The sequence below is a fragment of the Leptopilina heterotoma genome, unplaced genomic scaffold (genome assembly GCF_015476425.1).
Source record: "Leptopilina heterotoma isolate Lh14 unplaced genomic scaffold, ASM1547642v1 Lhet_17, whole genome shotgun sequence".
Classification (NCBI taxonomy): Eukaryota; Metazoa; Arthropoda; class Insecta; order Hymenoptera; family Figitidae; genus Leptopilina; species Leptopilina heterotoma.
Window position 1 is genome coordinate 2,238,562 of NW_025110886.1, and position 27,574 is coordinate 2,266,135.

The 27,574-nt window shown below is 31.0% G+C and overlaps 1 protein-coding gene across 1 annotated transcript in view; it reads left to right on the forward strand.

The window, feature by feature from the left end:
• The window catches only part of LOC122499571 (muscarinic acetylcholine receptor gar-2), a 197,535-nt gene that overhangs the window by 92,613 nt on the left and 77,348 nt on the right, over nt 1-27,574 (forward strand). The gene's annotated exons all lie outside the window — the stretch shown is intronic.

Here is a 27,574-nt window from a genome sequence, read left to right on the forward strand (position 1 = left end):
TTTCAGATTTAAAAAATTCAAAATGGCGGATCCAATATAGTGGACGACATTTTCAAAAACTCGTCCGATTTATTTAAAACTCCTTACTCGGCGGTTTTCGGGGTCGCTGATTACGAATCTAGCATCAGATTTTTAAAATACAATGTGGCGGTTCGAATATGGCTGGCGCCATTTTAAAAAATTTATCAGATTTAATTAAAAGTTGTTACTTTGGATTTATTGATGTCGTAGATTAAAAATGTAATATCAGTTTTGAAAATGGTGGATGCAATATAAGAACAAACAAAAAAATATAAAAAACAAAATAAATAAAGAAGTGTAAAATCCGACCGCATACCTCCATGATGTAAACTCTGGGGTCATAGCTAACGTAGTATACTCAACAGCTGACTGCGGGGAAGAATTTTGTATTTACTATCGTTTTAAAAGTTTTTCGAAATCAGCGAAAACCCTCTAGTAAGGAGTTTCAAATGAATCCGATGAATTTTAGAAAATTTCATTCACCATATTGGATCCGCTATTTTGAATTTTCAAAATCTGAAATCAAGTTCGTAATCAGCGACCCTGAAAACCCCGGAGTAAAAAGATTCAAGCGAATCCGATGAGTTTTAGAAAATGTTGTCCGACATATTGGATCCGCCATTTTGAATTTTCAAAATCGGATTCGTAATCAGCGACCCCGAAAACCCCTGAGTAACAAGTTTCAAGTGAATTCAGTCGATTTCTATTTTTCATGTCCGCCATATTGGATCCGCCATTTTGAATTTTTAAAATCTGATATCGGATTCGTAATTTCGTAATCAGCGACTTCAATTACAATAGTATGCTCGTTTGCTCAAATTTAGTTTTCTAAAAAGTTGTCGACATTTTGAGCCCACTTATGAGATTTTGGTCTTGACTGCGAAAGGGTTAAGATTAAATTAACGTTGTTAATTAATATAATATAAGGATATTCAATAGATCGAAGCAGATGAAAAGTTCGTCATACGAATTGGTTAATGAGACATTCTCTGAAAAAAAGCCACTTAAAAAAAGTGCTCAGTTATTTTCAGCAATAATATGTCTTTTAGTACATCTAAAAACTAAGAGAAAAAACATGATTTAAGGTCCGTGCAATGCGGGGTTGCCACACTGTCAGGGGTCAAACTTTTTACCAAAATAATTTTCAAACCGCTACAACTTTGAAACAAATGAATAGATTTTAAAACGCTTAGAGAGTTTTTTTTGCAGAATTACCTAACCTTTAAAACTATATATTACAAAAAATTTTTTAATTTGTATTTCATAAAGAAAATAAAAAAAAAATTTCAATTTTTAACTTTTTATGCCCCCTTCGATTTTTTTCAAAATTACCTCAAAATATTTCTTTTTTATTACCTTTTTATCCCACCAAAATAAATTTTGGGACAGCAATATTTGTATGAGTTACAAATTAAAAACTAGCTTAGCGCACGCTCTCAATTCGAGAAAATGCTCTCGCGTATAAAATTCGAGTACCCAAAAATGCCACTAGGTGGCACTGATAAATGCTTTCTTACAACTGAGTTTATTTACGAATATTATAAGTATCGCGACTTTTTGTACCTATAATATTTTCTACTATTAATAAATGGTAACTTTTTTCACAGTAAGTACATTTATAAATTTATTTTTTCTTTATCATTAATTGTCTAATTTTAATTTAAAGACCATAAAAAATGTACGAAAAATCAATAACTGCAAAATTATTGGAGTACCTCAAAATTTGTATTTGTGCGACAAATGACGCAAACAGGTTTCGACAGAAGGTTGGCCTGAGATTTTTACTGTTGTACCTGAACCTTCTATTTCTTCAGGAAATTTGAAAAAAAATCAGCAGAAGTATTACTTTCATTAGTAGACTTATTGTACGTATCATACATGTAATCTGAATCAGAATCGTTTTCAGAGTCAAATTTATTATTATCCTTAAATTCGTTTTCGACTTGAAATTCACTCAAATTTCCTGAAGAAGTAGATTGTTCAGGTACAACAGTAAAAATCTCAGGTCAACCTTCTGTCGAAACCTGTTTGCGACATTTGTCGCACAAATACAAATTTTGAGGTACTCCAATAATTTTGCCGTTATTGATTTTTCGTACATTTTTATTTTTATGGTCCTTAAATTAAAATGGAATAAAACATTTAACAAAAGTCATTTTTCAGAAAACTTTGACAATGAATAATAAAGAAAAAATAAAATTATAAATGTACTTACTCTGAAAAAAGTTACCATTCATTAATAGTAGAAAATGTTATAGGTACAAAATGTCGCGATATGTATAATATGCGTAAATAAACTCGGTTGTAAGAAAGCATTTATCAATGCCACCTAGCGGCATTTTTGGGTACTCGAATTCTATACGCGAGAGCATTTTCTCGAACTGAGAGCGTGCGCTGAGCTAGTTTTTAATTTGTAACTCATACAAATATTGCTGTCCAAAAATTTCTTTTGGTGGGATAAAAAGGTAATAAAAAAAAATATTTTGAGGCAATTTTGAAAAGAATTGAAGGGGGCATAAAGGGTTAAAAATTGAAAAAAAATTTTTTTTTAAATTTTTTCTATGAAATATAAATTTAAAAAATTTTTGTGATACATAGTTTTAAAGTTTAGGTAATTCTGCAGAAAAAACTCTCTGGGCGTTTTAAAATCCATTCATTTGTTTTAAAGTTATAGCGGTTCGAAAATTATTTTAGTAAAAAGTTTAACCCTTGACAGTATGGCAACCCCGCATTGCACGGACCTAAAATCATGTTTTTTCTCTTAGTCTTTGGATGTACTAAAAGACATATTTTTGCCGAAAAAAACTCAGCATTTTTTTAAGTGGTTTTTTTTCAGAGAATGTCTCTAATACATATTGCACTATACAATCTTGTATATATGTAATTTGATTATACGTGCAAGTCGCCATTTCATAGGTGGCGAATTATCTTCCTTGAGTACTACTAATGTACCTAGAACAATATTGCTTTGATCATCTGCTTAAATAATTCACAGATATTGAGGCGATTAGAAGGAATGTTAGGAAAATCTTCTAGAGGTAAGCTCATCATAGAGCTGCCAATTCTCTCTTCGTAAACATATCTCTAAACTGTATTGTTGAATATTTCGAAATTGTAGAAATGGGATAAACTCCCACAAACACATACACATATACTCATACAAAATTGTACTTATACTGACAAGTTTAAGTTTATAAAAACGGTACATACCTGAAGGACTAAAAAGGTTTAGTTCAAAATTAACTGCAGTCGAGTGTAGTTGATTGCCGTTTTTTCACAAGTGTAATTTATCAATTTTAAATTTAAAATAATAAACAAAAGAAGAACGATACCTGGGACATCATATCTAAACTAGGAAAGAAAACATCGTACCGTGCAAATGGATTTTTAAAATAACAAGAAATGCAGATGACAATATAGGGAGATATAGCTATGCGCATTACAAGAAACATCTTTATGCAGCAGCCTGAAGGTTATGCCATTCCAGGTAAAGAAGATATTGTCTGAAAACTATAGAAATGAATTTATGGATTGAAGCAAGCAGCTAAAGTGTGGCATGATAAGTTGCACAAATTGTTAATAGATAATGGATTTGTGCAAAGTAAGTTTTATTTTTGTTTAAATATTCAAACGATAACAATGAAAACAAAATTCATGTTGTTATTTATGTCGATGATTTTTTTAATGCATCCAGTGATATAAATAAAATTAACCAAGTAGCTGAATTTTTAACCAGGAGTGTAATTTAGCAGCAAGTGTAACCATCTTAAGGACTGCAACAAGCACCCTTTAACTGCAGACTGAACGGAGGTAAAAAGAATGTTTCGCCACCTGAAGGGCACAAAAGACTACAAACATAAGATAGGTGATAATGACAATATAACTAGACTTATTGGCATAGCCGATGCAAATTGGGCTGAAGACAAAACTGATAGATAATCAAATAGACTATTTATTCAAATGCAATGGATTTTCAATAAATTGGTGTTGTAAATAATCATGCGTTTCTCTTTTATCAATGGAAGCGGAATATATCGCCCTAGCAGAAGCATCTCAAGAAATAATATCGTTAAAAATCTACTGGAAAATTTTTTCAATGTAACCCAAGAAAAGGCTGTCATCCATGAAGATAATCAAAGTTGTCTCATTTAAAATAGAAAATTCATCAATAGAACAAAAAATATTGCTACTAAATTTCATTTTTTTAAGGATTTAAAAGATAAAAATATTTTACATTTTTAATATTATTTAACGGAACAATAAAGCAGATCTGAATTTGTTTTGCACAAACAACAAAGCAGATATGTTAACAAAAGCATCAGGTAGGTGAAAGTTTAAAATATCTTTCCGAAATGTGTAAGGGAAGTGTTCCGGTTGTGGGCACCTTTTTGTTTTTGCCTTACAACATTTTTCCATGTGCATATTATACAAATATATGTGTACGAATTTAAAGCTAGAGGTCTAAGGTGACTGTCAGTGAAGGAATTAAATTGATTCCTTTAAATAAAAAAGTTTTATTAGAAATTCAGTGAAATGGGAATTTTTTGACAAAAAAAATTTTGTACCCGGTTGTGGGCACCCTTGAAAAATCCGCTAAAAATTAAAAAATATCAAAGGAAACCAACACAAATAAAGAAGAAATGAAAGTTTCTTTATTTTAAGAGAATTTGCCGGGATAAAGAACAAAAATGATGACACGTTTTCACACTATGCTCATCGCTAACAAAAGCATAATGCTTGCATGTGAAGTAGCTAGTACGCATAACATAACGCACTTCGAATGCACTGAACGACTATATTCATCGCATTTAATGGAGTTTGCGGCTGTCACTTTCCTTGGCAGAAAGTTTAGATAGATGAGACAGTAGTCCTCATCATTGTCAGATGGTAGAGCTTCCTTAACATAAAGGTGCCCACAACCGGGAATGAAAGTCATTTTTTAAAAAGACCAACACATTTTGTGATGCAGGATTTTGGTTAAACACGAAGGTAAATCACAAAATATAATGACAACACTGCAAAAAAAAATTAAACCCTTTTTTTCTGAACGAATCTACACCCATATGTTGCTATTACACAAATGCATATATTTGTGTCGTTATCAATACGAAAAGTCCGTATTGTCAACGAACACGACTTGCAATACTTAGTTCAGTAAAGTCTGCTTGCCGTCGAAGTTTACGTAGGGGTGCCCACAACCGGCGCACTTCCCCTAAATTAATTGATTGTAAAAATTAAAGTGATTATAGTTAAGAAAGGGTGTTCGATATTTTGAAATTGCAACGATACACACACAAAATTGTAATTATACTAACAAGTTTAAATTTATAACTATGGTACATAGCTGAAGGACTATAAATTGTGTTTTGTGCAAATTATACGTTTGTAAAAAAAATTAAGTGCGTTTATTTATGTACTGACTAAAACCTATTTCCTGTATCCTGATAAATTTTATTGTCTAATTTTTTTAACATGTATCACTTTGCCTAATAGAGCAAATATTTTTTAATAATTTCTTAAACACTTTATCAGTACAAAAAAAATTATTTACATTGTCAAAATGCATTGATGTTGACAAGCTTCGACGAGAAATAACCTTTGAGACAAGAGTGTTCTTGAGTAAAAAGTGGACCACGAAAATCAATTATTTCTTTAATGTATGAACTAGAAAATGAAACTAGAAAAATTTCTCGAAAATACGTGAACTGATCATTCTTCAGCTTTAACACAACCTTTTTAATTACATTTGATGCAATTATTGAAGTACTGTTCATCTCTACGAAAAAGCACTTCATCTCTCTTCTAAAATCTAAATAAATATATATGATTACTTACGAGCTTACAATATAAACATTAAAAATCCATTTATTTTGAGAAAAATTTAAATTATTTAGTAGAGAAGAAACCTATTTGCCTGATGTATCTGTGTTTATAGTACTATTTTATGTACTTTGGATTACTGTTGCTTTAGATGTTCCAAATCGAGATTTACAATTTATAAGTGATAATCTGCCATTACGACGCACTGACTGAAAAAATTTCAATTGCAGTCCTAACAAAAGCTTATAATCATTTATGTTATTTGTCCGATGAAAATTTCGCACGGGAATTGATCGATGATTACGTTTCCTACGAGAAAAAAGAATAAATGGTGCAGCAATTATCGGTATTTGACGTTGAGGACAACAACGTCGACAATTGTGTTAAGGGAATTTGAACCAATATGACGTCAGTTTTACAACACAATAATCTTTCCCGTACCTTTTATGTGCAAATTGAATGAAATTTTACGTGAAAAATGCTTTTTTAAACAGATGTTTAGTTTTGTGTAAACATTAAAAAACTTGTCACTCAGAGGTTAAAATTTGTTCCAAAATTTTTGTAAACCTAAAATTTTAATCAACTTGTACATAACAGATGTAAACTAAATTCTTATTAACTTTTTTCAACAATTTTCATAAAAAAGGGTTAAAAACTCTATTAACCAGATATGGGTAAAATTTGTGTCGTAAAACTTTGACGTCATATTAGTTCAAATACCCTTAAGCGTATTAACTTGAAGGAGAAAGACTTGAAATGATTTATTACTAAACACTTTTACAACTTCGTGTACAAAGCTCCAAACTTCTAATAAAAACATATTTTCCCCAAAATATTCCCAAATATAATTTTGAGCTTAAGAATATAATTAAAAATTTTACATACAATAGAATTTTTACAAAATTGTGTCCTCCCTTTCACGTTTAAATAATATTATTTTCGGGATGTCTCATAAAAAGTAAAAATTTCACAGTTTAATGACACAGAAATAAGTAGAAATAGTAAATAGCCTGTAAAATCGTATGTTTTATACTGGATTACAAAAAGTATATGCTATTATCAACAGACGATTTTGATTCGAGGGAAATCAGTGAGATCATAAAGATTTACAAATATGTCAGGAATGTGATTCTGAAGATTTTTTAAGAATGTCTTAGATTTTATAGTAATGATAAAAGAATTCAAATCATGTTAGATAATGAAATTGTTATAAATAACTTATTGCAGGCAAACAATGAAACGAAAATTCATGAAGACGAAATTAAAATTATTTAATACTTGGGAGGAGTTTCTGAAAAAGGAGACCTGCTGGTCTCCAGCATCGTGCTAGGCAGATGACTCAGGTCATGCTCATGTATTTTAATTCAGTAAAAGATATAATTATGTATTTTCACAATCATGACATAGGTATCGACAGTACAACTGTTCTTCAACAAAAACTTGCTTTTTTAAAAAATATTTTAGAAATTAATTAATAATTTCTAAATTATCAAAGAGTACATAAAAAATGAGGCATGGTAGGAAAAGAACCCACGATCTATGACATCAGTTCCAGTTCCATATTAACATAATTTTGTACAAATTTTAAAAAGTTACTAACTGTGATTTGTTAAATAATGCTAATGATTGATATCCAGGAAATTTTGCTACAAGAAATTCCCACCCAGGTTAATTCGTTTTTTGGAGCTATTTTTCTGTGAAAGTTGAAGCTTGGTTAATTGATATTTCTTTGTCGGGAAGGAAAATCAGGCAGCAGTAGTGATACCCTGTTCTCTCTGATTATTAGCAATAATCCCCTCGCGTGCACAAATATAGTCTCGTTCGATAGCATAGCTTAGGGGCTTATTCTAGAAACTGTCCCGCGAGAATACAAAACCTGTAGTTCGAAAATTAGATAGAATATACTAGGGAACAATTTAATAATGTATTATTTAATTTCAGTTCGGAGGACAACGAAACCAGCAAGAGTCGAGGCGAGAATAGAATGTGGTTCTCGATCATATTTTTCTCTTCGATTTCCTTTATCCTTAATTTATTGTTTTAGTTAATAATTTATGGTTATGCATGTTATAACATTAAAAAAAACTTTATTCTTTGTGAGCACGCACATTGTTAATGAAATGGTAGCAAAGATAAAACAGTTAAGAATATATCTTGACAGCTGTTTTTAATATTCATTGAGTTGTACGTCATAAACCCATGATTTTGTTATTGTTTTTATCTCTGGATTTCTCAGAAGACTTTTTTTAATTTGCATTGACCAGATTTTTCATTTTTAACCAAGTGAAAGCTTTTTCGAAAAAAATTAATAAATAACAAAGTTCTGTTTTCTTCAACAAAAGCATAATTTCCGTGAAACTAATTATTGAAATTTTTTTATTTTTAAGTTTAAATTTCTTAAAACCTGTAGTATAGTTTACGTTTTCGAATAAAAATGATGTGTTTATTTAATAAAAATGGATAGCGAAATTTATAAAAATTGTTAAATTAATCATAAATTTTAAAGTGTTAGTAAATTGGGAACGAATTTTTAAAAAATGGAATAATTGAAAAAAACTGTACCGAAAAAGATCGACAAAGCAATTAGATCAAAATTAAATTTCACTTTACTTCTACTCCGAACAGGCACACAACACAATACAAAAATAATTATATTAGTTTCATATCGAGAGTCGTGTTGATTGGAATAATAATCAAGAATCACTTCGTTTTTAGATGATTGTTAGAAAGAGTTTTTATTGCTTTTATTTCATTATACAGAAGAAAATTCAATCCAATTATTTTCCTTTAAAAATTTGTTGAAGATTTTTACTTGACATTCTCATGGAGAAATAGTTTTATAAAGCTGAATAGTTACTTAATAAAATTTATATATTTAATCTTTTTCGCAAATGTATTATTTAAATAATATTCAATCCCTATGTAAATTATTTATATTTATATAAAACATATATGATATGAACATATTGACATGTATTTCTTATAGATGTTAAATTCACAAATTATTACATAAATTTATACCTATTAATATAAAATTATTATTATTCTTTTCAGATTTAAATATTATTAATATAACTTAAATTGAAATATTTAACAAAATTATTGTGTAATTCTTGATGTGGAAAATTACACATATATAAACTAAAAGGATTAATACAAAGATTATTTGAATAATTAATGAAAAATTATATATCATTAAAATGTTTTAATGTTAATTTAATCGTCTGATATAATTTCTTTTTATTTTTGTTATATTAAATAAAAAAATAGCATAAGTATTGAATTAATTAAAAAATATTATTCAAACTCTACCGAAAACATACTTTTTGTGGCTATTTCTTTTTCCTTCTTTATAAATATCAAAAAATGAAAAAAAAATTGAAGGGTTAAAGAATTCACGTTATTTAGCGTTTTGTTTTAGGGACAGAGATATAAGACCCTCACATTGATTAAATTCTGTTTCATAGGATAACATCTCGCTTACCAGAACGTTATTGATGTTTCGTGGTTTTGATCTGCAAGTAAAAGCGAACAGAGAAAGCATGTGTGTTTGAAGAGACTGTAAGCATGATGTGTGACAATATTGACGACCATCAACATGTAACTACATAAAATACAAGTGAGATTGTGTTTAAATAAACTCAAATACTTTATAAAGAATATTTAAGCAAAAAAAATTACGAAAGAAAAACAGTTGCCAAATTACGATATGTATAGTTTTATCTTCGTCATCGTCAAATTTGTTAAGCAATTATATTTGGAAATTTTCATTAATACTTTACAAATACGAACAAAACTTTTAGCAGCATTATAATGTTAATATTGTTAATATTCCACTTTACTCTTATTTATTAATAAATAATTTTTATTATTTAAAAAAACCATATATATTAATTAGTAATTGAACAGTATTTAAAATAATTATCACAGTTTGTTGATATAATAGATGCTATTTGTATGAAGTTAATTAATAACAATTATTGGATTAAACAATTAAAGAATTGTTAAATTTATAAAATATCATCATGTTAACTACTAAGCTTCGTTAATTGCAAAAATAGTAAAAAACTATATGTTCCTAGATGGTTTTTGTAAGGAATTAGTAAATAGCAACAAATAATTGTATAAACAATTAAGCAATTGTTAAATTTTTAAAATATCTTCATGTTATATTACTGAGCTTAGTTAATTGCAAAATCAGAAAATACTATATGCTCCTAGATACTTTTCTGAAAAGTTACTAAATAACAACAAGTATTTTTACCTAAAAATTTTCTATATAGCAAAGGTTGATAAAATAGTAATTAATTTTTAAGTATAAAATATTATTTTAAGTTATATTTATTTATTTTTATTAATTATATTTAATTTTAATTATTAGTAATTATTCATTATCTGTTATTTTCAAACAAAATTAAAATTAAAGAATTTTTTTATAATATGTCTGCTATATTGGATCCGCCATTTTGAAATTTTTAAATCTGACCTTAGATGTGTAATCAGTAACTTCGAAAAGTTTGTGATCATTCTTGTACTTTTTACAATATAATAAATATTTAGTTAATTTGTTTAAGTTATGAGGAAAAATATTTGAACGAGTATACTTGTCCTCGCGCATTTGGTAACAACTTAGTTTGGACGAGTATACTTGTCATGGTACGCAGAAATGTTACGTAGTCATCCTTACCTTTGAAATTTTAGCACTGTGTTTCCTTATGAATCTTTTTATAGAAATTTTTTCAAGAATAAAAATTATTGATAAATAATTGTTTACTTATGCGGCTTTTCATAATTTTGAAAATTTTTTGTTTATTCTTTTTGGAAAGGCTTTCAGTTACCTAAGAAATGAAAAATTCGGTGGGGGAGGATGGAAAAGTTATCTACACATTTTATATTTTTTTTCTTAAATTGATTATTATGATAGAAAAATGAAAAAAATTGATTATAACCTTAAAAGCGTTATGCAAAAGCCTATAAAGTGGCTGTTTGATAAAGATTTGTGATTTTTTCATCTTTATAAAGGCTGATTGATAAGACTTCGTGATTTTTAGGCCTTTAAAAAGGATGTTTATAAAAATAGCGTGACTTTTAACCCTTAAAAATAATTACCATTTTTTACTGTTCAATAACTTTCAGTACAATGTTTCTAAAATTGTATAACTTCAAAGAACTTGTAAAAGTGCTGAGTAAAATCATTGAATTTTCGTTTGAAAATATATTCGTCTATATAGCCGTCCATATAGTCTTTTCTTCGGCCCTGCCATAGGTAAAAATCGCTGCCCTTGTGTCCCGTCATGTCCGGAACGACATGGCGCGACAGAAGGGCATATCACAGGCATGAACATGCCTGAGTCTGGTTCTACAAAGTTGTAAGTGTGGTTTACTGTTAAATGCACAATCTGACATTCTTATTGTCCCTGAAGCAAATTTTTCATTAATTACAAACCCAACAACCAGACAGCTTCAATGAATCGAAATCGATAATATTTCTTCTTACCAAATTTTGCCTTATCGATTTCAACGATTTAATCAGGGCCACCTAATTTATCTGTGTAATTATTTACAATAAGATCTTTCATTAAAATAATCTCACGTGTGGTGGTGGTAAAAACACGTGTCAAGCGAAGAATTTACACGCTTCATCAAGAGTGAGAGCACACTCTTCAAACCATGTGTCAGTTTTTAATGCCAATTTAAAATTACATTTTACCACAAATGTTTTTCCCCTTCTTTGTTGTTTATTTGATTTTTTGAATCTCCAAAATAAATCAAATTGATTAAAAGTTACAGGATTTTAACACGTCGAACAAATCACACCTTTATTCATTAATATTGTGAGCTTCCAAGAATTTCAGCAATGACTCTTTATTATCTAAAACCTTTGGGTCAGAATTTCTCAAACGGATCACCTAAAACTAAAATCCTTAAATGTCTCCGAGTGTAAAACCGTTTCGAAAAAAATGAGCCTCAATTAGAAAAAAAGTTATTATTTAAAAACTGCAGCTGTGTAGAGCTTTACATGACGTTAAACTGGCCCCGCGCACATTGGCATTTTTTACCGTCATTATTAATTTTTTCATCGTCTATCGAAGCTAACGAAATACTATTTGTAATAAGTTTTGGTATTTGTAAAGAAGGAATGATTGACTTATTCTTAATTTCTACACAAAGATTATATTAAATCTCAGTACCTACAATTATAAGTGTTAGTACTTATAAAGCTTTTTGTAATACTTTATATCTTTTCAACTAACCACTATGATCCAAAATATGCAATGATGAATAGCAGAACGTACTTGTATCACGCTTATGTCTTTGCCTACTGAGTAAAAATTCTTAAAGTGGCCCTTCCTATTTTGATAAAGTTAGAAAACTATACGACATCCGTCGACAGTCAATAAAACTAGAATATTAAAGCTTTACTTTGACATAAATTGTTTTAAAAAATTAAAGATAATATGTTTTAAGATATTCAAAATGTTATCTGTCAAACTTAAAATATCTTAGAAATTATGTTTACTATTGTAAAGTTGAGAAACTTTTTTTTTAAAACTTCTAATAGAAAATAAAATTAGGTTTTATTAAGTACGAAAAATAATTATTATTAATATATTGCTTTACATTGTTTATTTTTATGAGGGATGCTTCATTTAAAAATAAATTAATAATAAGAATAAGCAATGAGTTTAACTAAAAACAGAAATCCATAAATATAAAATCATTGTTATAGAAATAAGTTATTACACATTTTTTATTTTAAATTTAACTTATTATTCACCATGTAAGAAAAATAATTTGTTTCAATTTCTTAAAATATTAAAAAAGGATTTATCAAGTTTTAAGGAAAACAGTAAATTTTAAATTAAAAAAAAATTCTGAACCATTCTAAAGAGAAAAAAACCTTTTATAAAGATATTGGTTAAAATTTTTAAAAATCTAGTTCACAGGTTACAGCTTCTCAAAAGATTCACTGCTCATACACGGCCTAAATGTTAAACTCCTTCCCATTCTATAGTTTCTGATAAAATCGAACAATATTTGAAGTTTAAAGTAAAGTTCTACCCGCAGGCATAGGGTAAAACTTGTTGCAAGTTGTAGCTGTACTTGTGAAAATTTTATTTTCACTTGTATTGTCATCTCCTAAAATTGTCGAAAATGGAAAAAAATTAAAACGTAGGGGAGAGTGTGAAGTTGTGCAAAACCTTAATATTTGTCAAAAGGTAATTATTGTAATAAGTTTAAATTATTGTTAACTTCCTTTTTCGTTAAAATCTAACTTTTGTACTTGTACTTGTCAACCCATCAAGTATTTATAGTGCTTTTCCAGATAGTGAGTTAAAAAGATAAAAAGATTGAAAAAAAAGATTTAAGAAGATTTTTTGACACTTTGCGTTTTGTACATTTACACAAAGTTTTAGAAGGTAATCAAAAAGGTTAGTATACAAAAATAATAAGAAGTTAATTTTGTGCCACCACGAAAATATAATAATAAATAAATTCTAAGGTTATTGAGGTAGCTGATTTCGAATTCGATATCAGATTTAAAAAATTTAAAATGGCTGATCCAATATGACGGAATTTTTTTAACTTTTTTATCGGTAATGCACAACTCCCCTCTTTTTCCTAAAAAGTCAAAAAACAAGCAAATTTTTGAGCCCGTTTTGAATTTTAATGAATTAATCATACCAAAAGATATGTTAGTATATGCACCTACTAAAAGTTTATACGATAGAATACGTAAAAAAAAATTTATAGTATTTTTGACCAGTAAATAAAACCCCTTGTACAACTCCCCACTCTTCCCTATATTTTAGTATAAAATGGACTAATATTTCATTTAACTTCAGTCAAACAATTTTTATATTTTTAAAAAAGGAATTAATTCTGAATTGAAACAAACTTCTGAACCATTCCAAAGAGCAAAAAACCTTTTATAAAGATATATATTTATAAAGATTTATTAATCAACTCTACTGAACTTAACTGTACAAGACATAAAGAATAACAATCCATAAAATCAACTGCGAAATTGTTCAGTGTAATGCGTTTGAAAATATTTATTAAGAAATTAAAAAAGTTAAATGAAAATTCGAAATGAGTTACTTTGTTAAATTTATCAAAATGAGAAACTGTTTTTTATTCTTACAGACTATTCTACTGTTATTTCTTGCGCCTGGCCACTTGACACCTTCTCTACTGCTTGACGTTTCTTCTTCTCTTGACTCGCCTTAATTGCTATTCTTGTAATTAAGTTCCTAAAGATAATTGGTTTTTAGATTCAGTTGTGGTAACTGAATTAATTTAATAATTAAACTACAAAAAGATTTGTAAACAATCATATAGTATTAAAAACAATATTGATGTTACATGCGTAACTTTTTATTAATATACTTAAACAATAAATTTCTCATAATATTAACGTGTGTAGTTAACTAATTAATTAACGCATGTTGTCTTTCAATGTATTATATAATCTATGTTTTATGTTAATCAAAATGTCTTTTATTATTTTATTATATACAGTCATATATTTCTTACGTACGTGAAATTGTATATTTTGTTTGAAGAAGAGAGTCAATACGTCAACAAGTGAACTAAAGTAAGAGTGATAACGATTACACATCAATTTCGAGAAAGATATTTAAGTTGCTATTAAACACACAAAGAGACATATGAAAATGCTATAAGAATGTTTCACAAATTATTAGAAACTGACCTTAGTGCATCGTCTGGTACACAGACTTTTTTAAACTGCTTCTAAGCATGTCTAACATTTTTCTTGATAAATTTGTTCATCCTTAAAAATATCTTTTCATGTCTAAAATAAATGCTGGTACTTTGAATAATTTTGTTGAAAGTATTGAAAGATTAAGTATTAGAATATTCTTCATCTGCGATCCTCCACAATATCAACGGCGATTAAATATTTTTCTTTAAAAGCTTTCTTTCTTTTTTTTACAAGAAAAGGCCCTTTCCTTCTTTATAAATACATAGTGTATTCTTCAAGGCCATAGTTTTCTAAGTTTTCCAAAAAAAATCCATTTACATTAGAAATTCGATTTCTAGACAAATTTTCATCCACAATATACAGGATGTAAAAATTAGCTGTCAATGATGCTGGATGAAAAAGAGCAAAAACGTGTTCTTCAATACTTGACTGAAGTTCGTGGCTGATGGTTTCTGTATATAATATCTAGTTTTGGACAACATCGTCTACAGAAAAAACATCAGCTTAGAGATAAACTTTGTATACAATCCGTTAAAACGCTACGGGATTTTTGATACATGCTATTGTTTGTAAAGTATTCAGCAATTGAAGGTGCAATTTTAACATTACACGTCAAAGACAAAATATTTTTCTCATTGAAACATTGAAGAGAACATTCTTTTGACACAAAGGCTCTTATATCTAAATGTAGTATATTCTAAATTAACTAAATTGAAAAACTGGTAGCGATTTGAATTTCATCATCGTAGTTAGATTATACTGGAATTTCAGTAGAAGTTAAGAAATTTGTATTGTCGTGAAGGTCTCTTGTAAAAATTGTATATATCTTTTTTATCATTTATGTAGAAGAATAAAAGACATTTTTTTTACTTGTGGGAGGTGTATAAGCGACTCTTAAAAGTTTTACCCATTTAATAAATAATTTATCATGAAATGGATCGCTTCATTTACACAGAATGATTTTGACTTTAAAATGAATATTCTTCTCCATATTTAATTCCCGTCTGTATATTTTTTAGGAGTTTCTCTAAAACGTTTAATTTATGAAATATTTATAGTCATTATAAAAAGAAATAATAATATGTAATTAACAAAGCAATGTTAAACTTTTATAATTATTATTTTTAACAATTCATATTCTTACAGAATTGATATTAATTTTCTTACGATAATAATATATTAAAACTTGTTCTAGACCTAATTCAGAATTATCTATATTGGTGTTTGTATTGATGAAAACTTTTTTTTCTGTGTAAAGTGTTAAAATTTACTTGTTTCAACTGAATTGTTTACAAATTTTTAAATAGAAAAATAATGTGACTGTTTATGATAATAGTCCTTGGTTTTGATATTTATTTTTAAACGCACATGTCAATAAAATCTTTGCGTACGTGCAAAAAAGAAGTTTCTTGTTTGTATGGGTGGTATATTTACATGTATATATTGTCTGTATATACATAGAATCTCCAAGCCTCAATAAGCAAAGGATCATCGTGGTGGAATGGCACGACCATACGAACGGAAAAAGAGGGTAAGAGAAGAAATGTGAGACACGTAGAGCAACTGAGAGAAAGAGAATGATGAAAGACAAAGGTAGAGTGCATGCGAGAGCAGCCTGAAAAGAAGAGAAAAATTGCAACAACTACGTTCAGGTTCATACGGAACACAAAGAGGTAACAAATATCTATCTCGACATTATTCCAATATTTTATAGAATTTACTACCACTTTCTATTGAGTAAATAAAGATTAATTGATTTGCTTAAAAATTTACTTATGAATCTAAATTAAAAGACATTATTTAACGTCTCATGTGATTTCAAGTATGGACCCCAATTAAATTTAAAAATCTTATTGCTTCCTAAAGGGGCGCTTACATTATTTTGATGCACTAGTTTCGAATGTTTTATATACAAGTAGAGTACGGAATTTTCTAAATAATTCTTTGTATTTTATTTTTATTTTTGGTATTTAAATGTTTGATTTTCGTTAAGCAATTTTAGTATTGCTAAATCTGAAGTAGATATAAGAAAGGAAGAAAACTATAAGAAATATACATAAATTAAAATTATAATTAAGGTACATTTTAAACATTATTTTTGAATAGTTATCAGTAATTTGAATAAAGCTGTGAGACTGTGTGACGTTTAAGTTAAGCTGTTAATTTATGCTTGGAGTATTGAGATAAAGATGTTTTTAGATGAAAAAAATATCAAGCTTTGGTTTTAAACTAGTAACTATTGTGTTAATATGTTTACAAGTCAAAAGAGAGGGTCAACTTTGCCAATACACTGACAATGAGAGAAATGGATAGTAAGATTCTGATATTAAAAAGATGATGTTACACGATACTATCATTATGCTACTGGCTACCATCACAGATGTTACAAAAATATAGTTATGATAGCCCGTTCTATCAAGATGTTACTCCGCACAATCTTGATGGACTATCTGGATAGCTGTCTGTATTTGTAGCATTAAAGATGATCACCCTAACCAACATTATGTTACCTACTATTATAAATTTTTCTCCGTGTAAAGATACTAGACGATTTAAATATAAAGGTTCTAATTTCTAGGGGCTTATATAGGAACTCTAAGTTGAAACTATAACAATAGATGAGGGACTCTTATTTAATAAGATAATATTTTGAAAAGAAAACGTATGGCGGTCAAGATTCATTTTTTATCGAAAGTAAAAAGTTAAATCGACGACATACCGTTGTTGTCTTTTACACTTATGTAAAAGCTAAAAAATGTTTTTTCTTTTTGAATATTTTTACTGAGAGGTTTTTGGGGTTGCTGATTACGAATATGTAGTCAGTTTTTAAAAATTCAAAATAACTGATCCAATATGGCGAACGACAAAATAAAAATTAATCGAATATTACAAAAAAGGGTTCGAAAGGCTTTAAACAGGTATTTCTCATTTTGTTTGCGTTAAATGTAGAAACAGTGACATCTCTGGGAACAAGACAGTACCTTCTACCAGTGATCTGGTCTCTTTGTTATCAACACCAGCTTGTACCGCTTCTAGTGGTCTCATTATTGCTGTTAGGGTTGCCATTGAACAGGGGCAAAAAAATACTTTAAGAACACTATACTAAAATAGCAAAACTGTTTATGAAGCCAAACAAGAGAAATTTAACATAGAATTGTGTAGTTTAATTTCAAGTTTAAATTCTAAAATTAAAGATAATACAAGAAGATATGCCTAATGTAAGTCGGGTCTTTGTCGCAATTTGAAACTTTCAGGTGTGTGAATATATTCAGAAGACTCTAAAATGTTACATGGCGTGTATAAGTTGTAAAGGTTCATATACAGCAACAGAATTTCTTTAATAAAAATACAACCACAAAATGATAATACGCAAGTAGGAGTTGTGTATAAGCCACCAAATGCCTCATTTGGTAGTGTTCTAGAAAATCAATCTTCTCATTTATTTAATATTTTAATAATCTGATAATTATGGAAGATTTTACTTGCAATTGCATACAAATGTATGTTGATATAAATTAATTTTTTTTAATGAGATATGAGCAAAAAAGCTTAGGTGGGTCAACCTGCCAGCCTTTCCCCTGCCAAAGATATTCACCCCGGAACGAATTCTTGGACATTTGCACTAATATTGCATTATTAAAATTTACATCTGATATTAAAATTGCTATGGATAATAAATTTATTACTGTTAATTAATTGTCATATTTTTCTACTTTTCAACAGCTTTCCCTTCAGTAGATCATAATCTATTAATACATAAACTTAGTTCGTTTAAAGTGTCAAAGTATAGGTTAGTTTTACGCAAACAGACTATGCCCACAAGTTTCCGTCACGTAGATAAACTATATACAAAGAAAAACTAAAAAAATGTTTTTCACGCACAAAAGAAAAAATTTGGTATTTTTATTTTAAAATAGGAACTTTTAAAAATTAGAAAACTTGTGATTAATTTCTCTCCGGTGTCAATTTAAATATTTCGATGTGATAAAAAATTTTAAGCCTTACATAAATTTATTATAAACAATTTTTGTTGTCAATGTCATGTACATACAGTGAGCCTTATAAACATTTTTATGACAGCTTTTTTCTAAATTACCACTCGACGACGCGAAATTACGGTTTTTAAAAAAATATAAGTTTTAAAATAATTTTTTCTTAATTTGGAAAAATGTATGATATTAAATACAAAGTATAATCTGAGAATTTATTGGAGTGTTGTAAATTTTGAGTTCTTATTGTTCTTTGGAATTTCGAGTTTGTTATTTTTGTAAAGGTAATATAAATTAAATTAATAAAATTATAAAAAGAAAAAATTTAATTAAATTCAGTTGCAGAGTAAACTAAGATATAATTTTAAATTTAAATTAATTTGTTGTGACACAACATAATACAATGCTTGATCTAGAATTTCGAATTCCTACCGAGATTCCTACAGATGAATAGTTAAAAACCAGAATCATCGAATGGTTACTGAAACGTAAAGTAGGTACTATTACCTGAATTTTCAGAAGATTTTAATAATTTGAGAAAACAATCTTTGTTAAATTAAATTAATTTAATCTTTGTTAAAATTAGCTCGAAGTTACCGTTAAAACAATATTTACTTGAAAAAATAACAGTAAAAATTAGTGACAGTGAAATTAAATTATTATGGTTGCCTGTTGCTCAATGTGAATTCATCGCAATTGAACTTGTATGGGAATTTGCAAAAAAACATGTAAATCATAATAAATTTAACAAAATTCTAAATGTAAAAAAGTTTTAATGTGTTACACATGCAGAAGCGGAAAAAGAAAAATCTATTATTATTGATTAATGACAGTAATGATGACAGTAATGCTGATGATAATGAAGAAAATAATTTTGGTGATAATAATCAAAAAAGTTTCCCCTTAAATAATTCAAGAGAGGAATTGTAAATAAAGGTAAATTAATGTTTAAGTTTTAATTTATTTTTTTATTAAAGTAAATTTTTTTTAAATTTTCATAAAATATGTACTAGTACAATCTACACCTAAAACAAATAATGAGTTAATAAAAATAAACATTCAGTTAAATTAAAGTCGGTAGAAGTGAAGTGGAAATAGAAAATAATTTTCGTTTATTTTAGAGATGTGTCCTTACGGCCAAGGGAGTTTCAGGTATACAGAATTGATGTTAATGGAATGAGTCGAAACGAATCCATCCAAAATAGAGAAATGGAGAGTATCTTTCTTAAAAATGTATTTTATGAATAATATTACAATATAGTAGAAATTAATAATACCCACATACTAAATAATTTATTTATGTTTTATGTTAATTTACTTATTTAAATAAAAGATTTTTAGGTATTAAAATTGTTTTATTCGATTTCTTATTATAAGAATATTATACAATAATGGAATTTTGTGTAAAATATGTTAAAACATTAAACAATTAAAAATGATATACAATATATTATAATATAATTATATTTATAAATTGAATTGTTTGATTTATTCCGAATCAATATTTTCTTATATTCTATAAAACAAATTGGAAGTAAAATTGGCACAAGAAGCACTTTCTATGTAGCCATTTGAATTTTTCTTACTGATGTTTATTCAACTCTATAGATCTACAGAGATACAAGTTTTCAGTATTTCTTGCATTCATTAAAGCAAATAAAACTGCAATTCAAAGAATTCTACAGCTCTAGAATATATGAAAAACTAAAAGGTACACTTTATCACAATTGGTAAAAAGGAAAAGAAAACTTTTTTATTACATAGATAAAAAGAAATTAAAGAAAATTTAAAAATCAATTTAAAAATTTTTTCCCAAAATTTAGTAACATTAAAACTTCTAATATTCATTGTTATTTCAGTACACATACCTTAGTAAATTACCTAAATTAAGTGAAAAAAATCTTTTAGTATTGATAAATTAAAATTTAAGAATCAATGTAATATTTGCGTCTTATTTTTAGAAAAATCTTGTTTTGTGTATTAATGATTTTTAATCAGGGCCAACGCAAGCAGTGTGGAAGGTATGGAAATCTCCATACATATAAAACGAATCCGTGTGTGATTCCATACATGAAAATTTTTAAGAAAATATTAAAAGTTTGACAGCGCATAACTTAAATAAATTTTTTCTATTTACATTTAAAGCAAAAAATGGAAAGTCTATCTTGGTTATTTAATTTAAACTTAAATTAACGACTTTAAACCCAGCTGAAAAAGTTCTATAGAATTTCACACGAATCATTCTATAGAATTATTCTATATGAATTCTAGTAAATATTCTATAGAATTTCACTAGAATGGTTATATAGAATTTTTACATGAATTCTACTAAAATTTATTTATTGGTTTGTACACCTGTTTTCAGCCTTACATACTTGGCTATACAAGTGTTTTTACATTTTTCGTAAATTTCTCTTTACAAATTTTTTCCCTGACAAACTTAATACTAAATTTTGCGCCTACAGAGCGACTTGAAAATTAGGAGTACTCGCATTTGCCTGGACCACCCGTCTAATGGGTTTTCTCGCCAGTGGAGAGGGAAACTGTAGAAAACCTCTCCTGAGTACTACCGGTTTATCGACAGTCGAGTTCTAATGGTGTGTACCGGACAATAATCGACGGTGCACATCATTATACCTCGACGTCAAACCTTCCGCTCAGATTGTCTCACGTGCCGAAAAAATACCAAGCCAAGTGGGCGCGAACCCTTGGTCCTTAAACGACCGCCAAGCGAGGCATCTATCCGGCTGAGCTAATCTGTCGGTTGATTTCTTTCTAATTAAAAATCACTAAAATTTAGTAGAATTTACATAGAACTTCTATAGAATCGTTCTTTTAAAATTCCATAGAATATTCATTAGACTTTATGTAGAATGATTCTTTCGGATTAGTTAATTAACTAACTTCTTCCGAATAGTTTTTCTTTACAATAGACAAATGAACTTAATGATTGCTTATATTCTCTACTGTCCTGAGTGAATTTTATTGGCTAACTGAAATCGTTCAGTTCAGCAAATCAATATTTTTGGAGGCGCCTAGCCTGAGGAAAATCTCATTATCTCGCTTAATTCTTAATATTTTTAAATTAAAATTTAGAGAAATAGTTTTCAAATGTTGCAATATTATATGCAAAGCGATAAAATAAATTAACTTTCTGCGTATCGCAAAAAAAATTTTTAAAAACATGCTCTTTTTTCACCGTTAAAACCTGTAACGATCCTTACGTTTACTTGCGGATCTTACCCGCGAATCGTTACAAAAATGGCAATTTACGGATTCCAAATTGCCGAATTATAAATTCCACACTTCGAACTTATAATACACCATCGATGACCCGTTTTAGGGAACTTCCCCGGCGCCAGGTAGGTAAACTACCCGGATCACGATGCTGTAACAAAATAAAGAACTTTCCCGGACTAGCTCTTACCGAGCTCAATATTTTATTTACGAAGTTACGTTTTATATTGAAATAATAGGGCGCGAGTACCGCACACAGAGGAGAGAGACAAGTTGAATTTAACACACAAATAAAACAAATGAATAAAGAAAATTATAAGAACACACAAGCATATTATTTTCTTTTAAATCACTCTTCTTTTTATTTTAACTTTGAACTTTGTGAAGAGAACTGAGAACTTCCACACGCCGGTGATTGCGACGGTCGACCGAAAATGGCGGCGTCCTATCGGCTTGCCATGAGGTCTTCCTTCTCGATACTATTTCTCGGTCACACCGTACACCGGTGATATTCCCAAGATAACGAGGAAGATGTGCACTGGACACTAACCTTTGATCCGGTCCAGACGAGCACGGAAATCCATCTTTTTAATATTCGGACAATGAAAATGGTCAACCGCGGTGAGACCGTATAATTACTCGGCAGCCAGGCACGAACTGTCGAAATTAGGTTAATTGACATCCTGCTTCGGTCCCGTATATATGTCATGCGCACCTTGGGTTCGCCCCAGCAGCATGATAACAGGCCCAACATCTATGACAGGTGGTTGCCAGTTGACAGTAGATTTGTGCCGATTAATATTAATTGTTGACACATTTTCGGTCGGTTGATAATTAAATAACAATAAATAACATTGTGTTTTCTAATCAACCAAAACGTGTGGAATTCTCTTGAGATAAACAATATGATTTTTATACAACTCAACATTTTTGTATTATATTGATTCTATACAATTCAACAAGATAATAATAAAGTAAAATGTTGAGTTCGATTCTGGCTACCGCATTTAATTTATAATAATTAATCAAGAATTAACTGAATAAGTTTCGGCGAAAACTCAATTCGGTTTTTATAACGTGATTATCTAAAATCAACGTTACAACTCCCCTTGGCCTAGCCGAAACATATCCCTGAACCTCGGGTTTATGACCAGAATACATATCACTCGTTATCCATATTTTTTTTTATCTTTGATTATTAAACCCTTAACAACCCTTAAACCTTTATCGATCTGACATGGTACGTGATGCTTTGGAAATCTATATTTTACCAAATTTATTACCTTATTACGTACAATGTCCTTTCTACCTTCCTTTTGTTTTTAATTTGAACCGTTAGGTGCCGTTGTCCTCGGATTCTTTCTTTTTAACAAATATTTAGTGTGTTTCTCGATGACAAAGGTGAGTCGATAGGTCAAGAATGGTCCACAACAACAAAATTCCAATTTTTAATTATTCAATTGAAAACTTTTAAGAAGAGAAAAAAATACTAAACGTAATTATTTGAAATATAAACAACAACAAACCAAAAGATTGGTATCTCTCTCGAGAAGGTTGACGTTGTTGCTCTTTTTCTTATAATAATTATCAAAATCTTAACTAACATGCCTATTCTACGTTACTTATTTACATGTTCTATTTACAAGAGATTCCTTTTATGGACTATCTCTTTCTCCCCCATCCCTAGGTTCTCTGTAGGGGACCAAGAGTTTTATGGGGAACCTACCTAGTGATCTACCTTCATTTGTCGCGATTTCGTATACGGAAGGTCCTAAAATTCGTATTACTGTAAACGGTCCCTGATTTTTACCACCGAACGCTCGTGTGATTTTCTTGCTAGCGGATGAAGTTACTAGTTTCTTGCACATGACTTTGTCTCCTATTTGGAATACTATGTTTCGACGTCTTTTGTCATAGTGAATTTTCTGTCTGTCAAAAGCGCTGTCCATTTGTAGCGAGACGAGGTCTTGTAACTCTTTTAGTTTCTCTATTCGCTCTAACCATTCGTCTCCGTTTGTCGCTTCGAATTCTGTCGGTTCTTCCGTTCTGTACCGTAAATTATTGTACGGCCTAGGTTCCCTTCCCGTATTTAGAAATGCCGGGCTTACACCAGTACTACCGTGCACTGCTGTATTGTACGCAAATCTAAGGTCTTTTAGGTATACGTCCCATTTGGTGTGATTTTTGGAAACGTACGCTGAAATCATTGTTTTAATTACTCGGTTTACCCGTTCTACCGGATCGGATTGCGGGTGGTATACTGGAGTAAACGCGTGTTTGATTCCGTACGCTTCGGTTAATCCTTCGAACGCTTGATTTACATATTCTGTACCGTTATCCGAAACTAATACTTGGGGGGCTCCCCATCGGTTGAGAATTAAGTCCTCGAAAGCTTTAATTATTGTTTCCGCGTTTGCTTTGCGCATCGGGGCTAACTCTATCCAACGAGTGTATAAGTCTTCGAAAATTACTAAATATTGGAATCCTAGCGAACTTTTTGGCCATGGGCCCATAACATCTGTTGCAACTACTGACCATGGTGTTTGTATTACCCTTTTTCCCATGAGTCCTGCCGCGGGTCTTTGATCGGGTTTGATCTTCTGACAAGTGTCGCATGTTCCTACCCATTCTTTGATATCGCGATACATACCTGGCCAGTAATACTGTACAGATACTCGTCTGTACGTTTTTTCTATCCCAAGGTGACCTGCTTGGGGTTCGCAATGAGTTTCGTTAAATACTTCTTTTCTTTGTTCTTTAGGAATTACTAATTTCCACGCGTCGAGGTCGTCGATTACCGAATCAATTAACGGGTTTGGGCGATAACGATAAAGTTTACCGTCGGTTACCTTCCATCCGTGGAATTTTCTCGGAGTTTCATTTACTTCCTTCACACGTTGGCAATACCATGCATCTTCCACCGGTTCCATAGCGGCTATCGGTAGCGCCATCTCCTCTTCATACATTCTTGATAGTGCATCAGGAACCAAGTGTTCTGAACCTTTGCGATACACTACGTCGAAATCGTATTCTAGGAGATCTAACGCCCACCGGGCCAACCGTCCAGTCGGATTATGCAAGTTGTGGAGCCAGCGTAGTGAACTGTGATCGGTAATGACCGTGAAATGAAACCCTTCGAGGTAATGGCGGAACTTCTTTACCGCCCAAATTACCGCGAGGCATTCTTTTTCGGTGACCGAGTATTTTCGTTCGGCTGCTGTTAACGTTCTGCTCGCGTAAGCTATTGCTCGATTTTGCCCTTCTTGTACTTGGGTAAGAACTACACCAATACCGAAATCGCTCGCGTCGGTGTGTAGTTCAAACGGTAACGTAAAGTCGGGGTATGTCAGAGTTGGAGCTGTCACGAGTTGTTCCTTAATACTGTCGAACGCGATTTGTTGGCTCTCATCCCATTCCCAGGGAACATTTGTCCTCAACAATTTGTTTAAGGGCTCTGCTAAGGTGGCTAATTGGGGAATGAAATGTCTATACCATGACGCCATTCCTAAAAATCGTCTTAGTTGTTTAACCGTTTTTGGCTCGGGATACGTGCGGATGGGTTCTACTTTTTCTGGGTCTACTTGTAAACCCTCGTGGTTTACAATGAATCCTAAATACCTTGTGGATGTTACTCCAAACTTACTTTTCTCAGGATTAATTGTAAGACCTGCCGCTTGTAAACGATCTATTACTAGTTTGAGCCATTCTTTATGTTCTTCTAGAGTCTCTGTCACTATTACTATGTCATCTAGATACGCGTATACGTATGGTTCCATTTCTGGTCCGATCAGAGAATCGATCATTCTCTGAAATGTCGCTGGGGCACCTGACAACCCAAATGGCATACGAGTGAACTGAAAAAGTCCAAGACCTGGAACTGTAAAAGCAGTATATTCTTTACTTTTTTCCGAAAGGGGGATCTGATGATAACCCCATTTCAAATCTAAGGTCGTAATATACTTTGCTTTTCTGAGCTTTTCCAGTATCATGTCCATTTTCGGTAACGGATACGCGTCGGTTTTGGCTATTTTATTAAGCTTCCGGAAATCTATACATAATCGGTAAGTTCCGTTCGCTTTTCGGACCATAACTACCGGACTCGACCAACCACTTTTTGACGGTTCTATTATTCCTTCAGCTAACATTCTTAACGCGTCGTCGTGCATCGCTTTCAGTACTTTCGGCGATACCCTATAATACCGTTGTTTGATAGCTGGGTGATTCTGTACGTCAATTACGTGTTCTGCGCGGTCTGTCGCAGGTAAGTTATCTGGTACTAATCTAAGTATAGAAGAAATAAATTGTTCTAAGTCGTTTCTCTCTTCGGCAGAGATTACTTTTAACCCGCTTACTTGATCTACTTCTGGTGGGGTGTTTTCTTCTGTGACTTTAATTGCTTCTATACCCTCTTCTGTATAATGGTGTACCGTGTCTGGGTAGTCGGCCATGTACCATTTTCTTTGACTACCATCGAGTACCACGCCAAAGGTGTGAATAAAGTCCACTCCCAGGAATACCTGTTCACCCATTCCTGGGACGATCAGCACCTTCATCATGCGAGATACCCGATCGACCTCTATTGGGAGATAGCAGACTGCTTTTACTGGACGAACCGTACCGTCGGCTGTCACGACTGCTTTTTCGGTTGCCGGTTGCAATTCCGCTTTGTACTTGTCGGCAATTGCTAAACCGATATCTCCCAATACTGTGCGCGATGCACCATTATCTATCAAGGCTTGTACGTTATGGGTATTACCTATCCGTATATTCGTGAATACCCTTAAACTAAAACCTTTGTCTTCCGCTGGCGGTTCCCTAATTTCTAATCGCAGCGGTTTTTGTTCTGGTACTAACTTCGGTTCGATGTCCGATTTCAAAAGTGACATAATCGCCTGGTTTTTCTCCCAAGGACATGCACCATTTATTCCCTCAACGCGATCGTTTAGCAAGACAGTTTGGTTGGCCTCGAATTTACTGGTGGCCTTCCGGTTTTTCGACTTCTTGTTAACGGTCTCCATGGATTTCCGGTTTTCTATGAGTACGGGTTCGGATTGTTCCGCGGTTTTTTCTATTACTGTTGTTGAGGTCTGTTCTTTTTCTAAGGAGGGGGAGTTGACCTTTACTTCTCCTCCTTCTTCAAGTTTCCCGGACAACCTTCGCATGTTTGTGTCGTTACTCCCTCTTTACTACAACGCCTACAATAGTCCTTTCGTTTTTGTTCGGCGCAACCGGTTTGAAAATGTCCCGTTTTCTTACAATTCCAGCAAACTATTTCACTCGGTTTAGTACTGTTTTTCGTATCGGTTTGTGAGCTCGACGCAGGTGGGGCTGTGTCATTTTTATTATCCGGGTTTTTCGGTGGCGAATAGTTCTTTTTCTTGTTCCACTTAGAACCTCCGCCATTTTGTTTATTCGCGTTATTCTGATTGTTCGATAGGGATTGCATTTTACTACCTACCAACGCTGCTACTAACGCGTCCATTGTCTTTGACCAAACTTCGCTCGTATTTTCACCGACTGTTTTCGGTTCGTCCGTTCCGCACGATTTTCCGATTTGATCCGGTTTTGAATCGATAGCCGCAACTTTGTTCGAGTCGATAGTACTTTTCTCCGCTCCTTTAAACGCGTATTCCGGAATTAGCGATTTTTCCGGTGCGGGTGGGAGTACGTCGTCGGGATTCGTCATTATTGCTCTCTCGTATTCTTTTGATAACTCGGTTAAACCGTTATAATCGAAAAATTCGTGTCGTCTTATTGCTCTCCGATAACACTGGGTTAC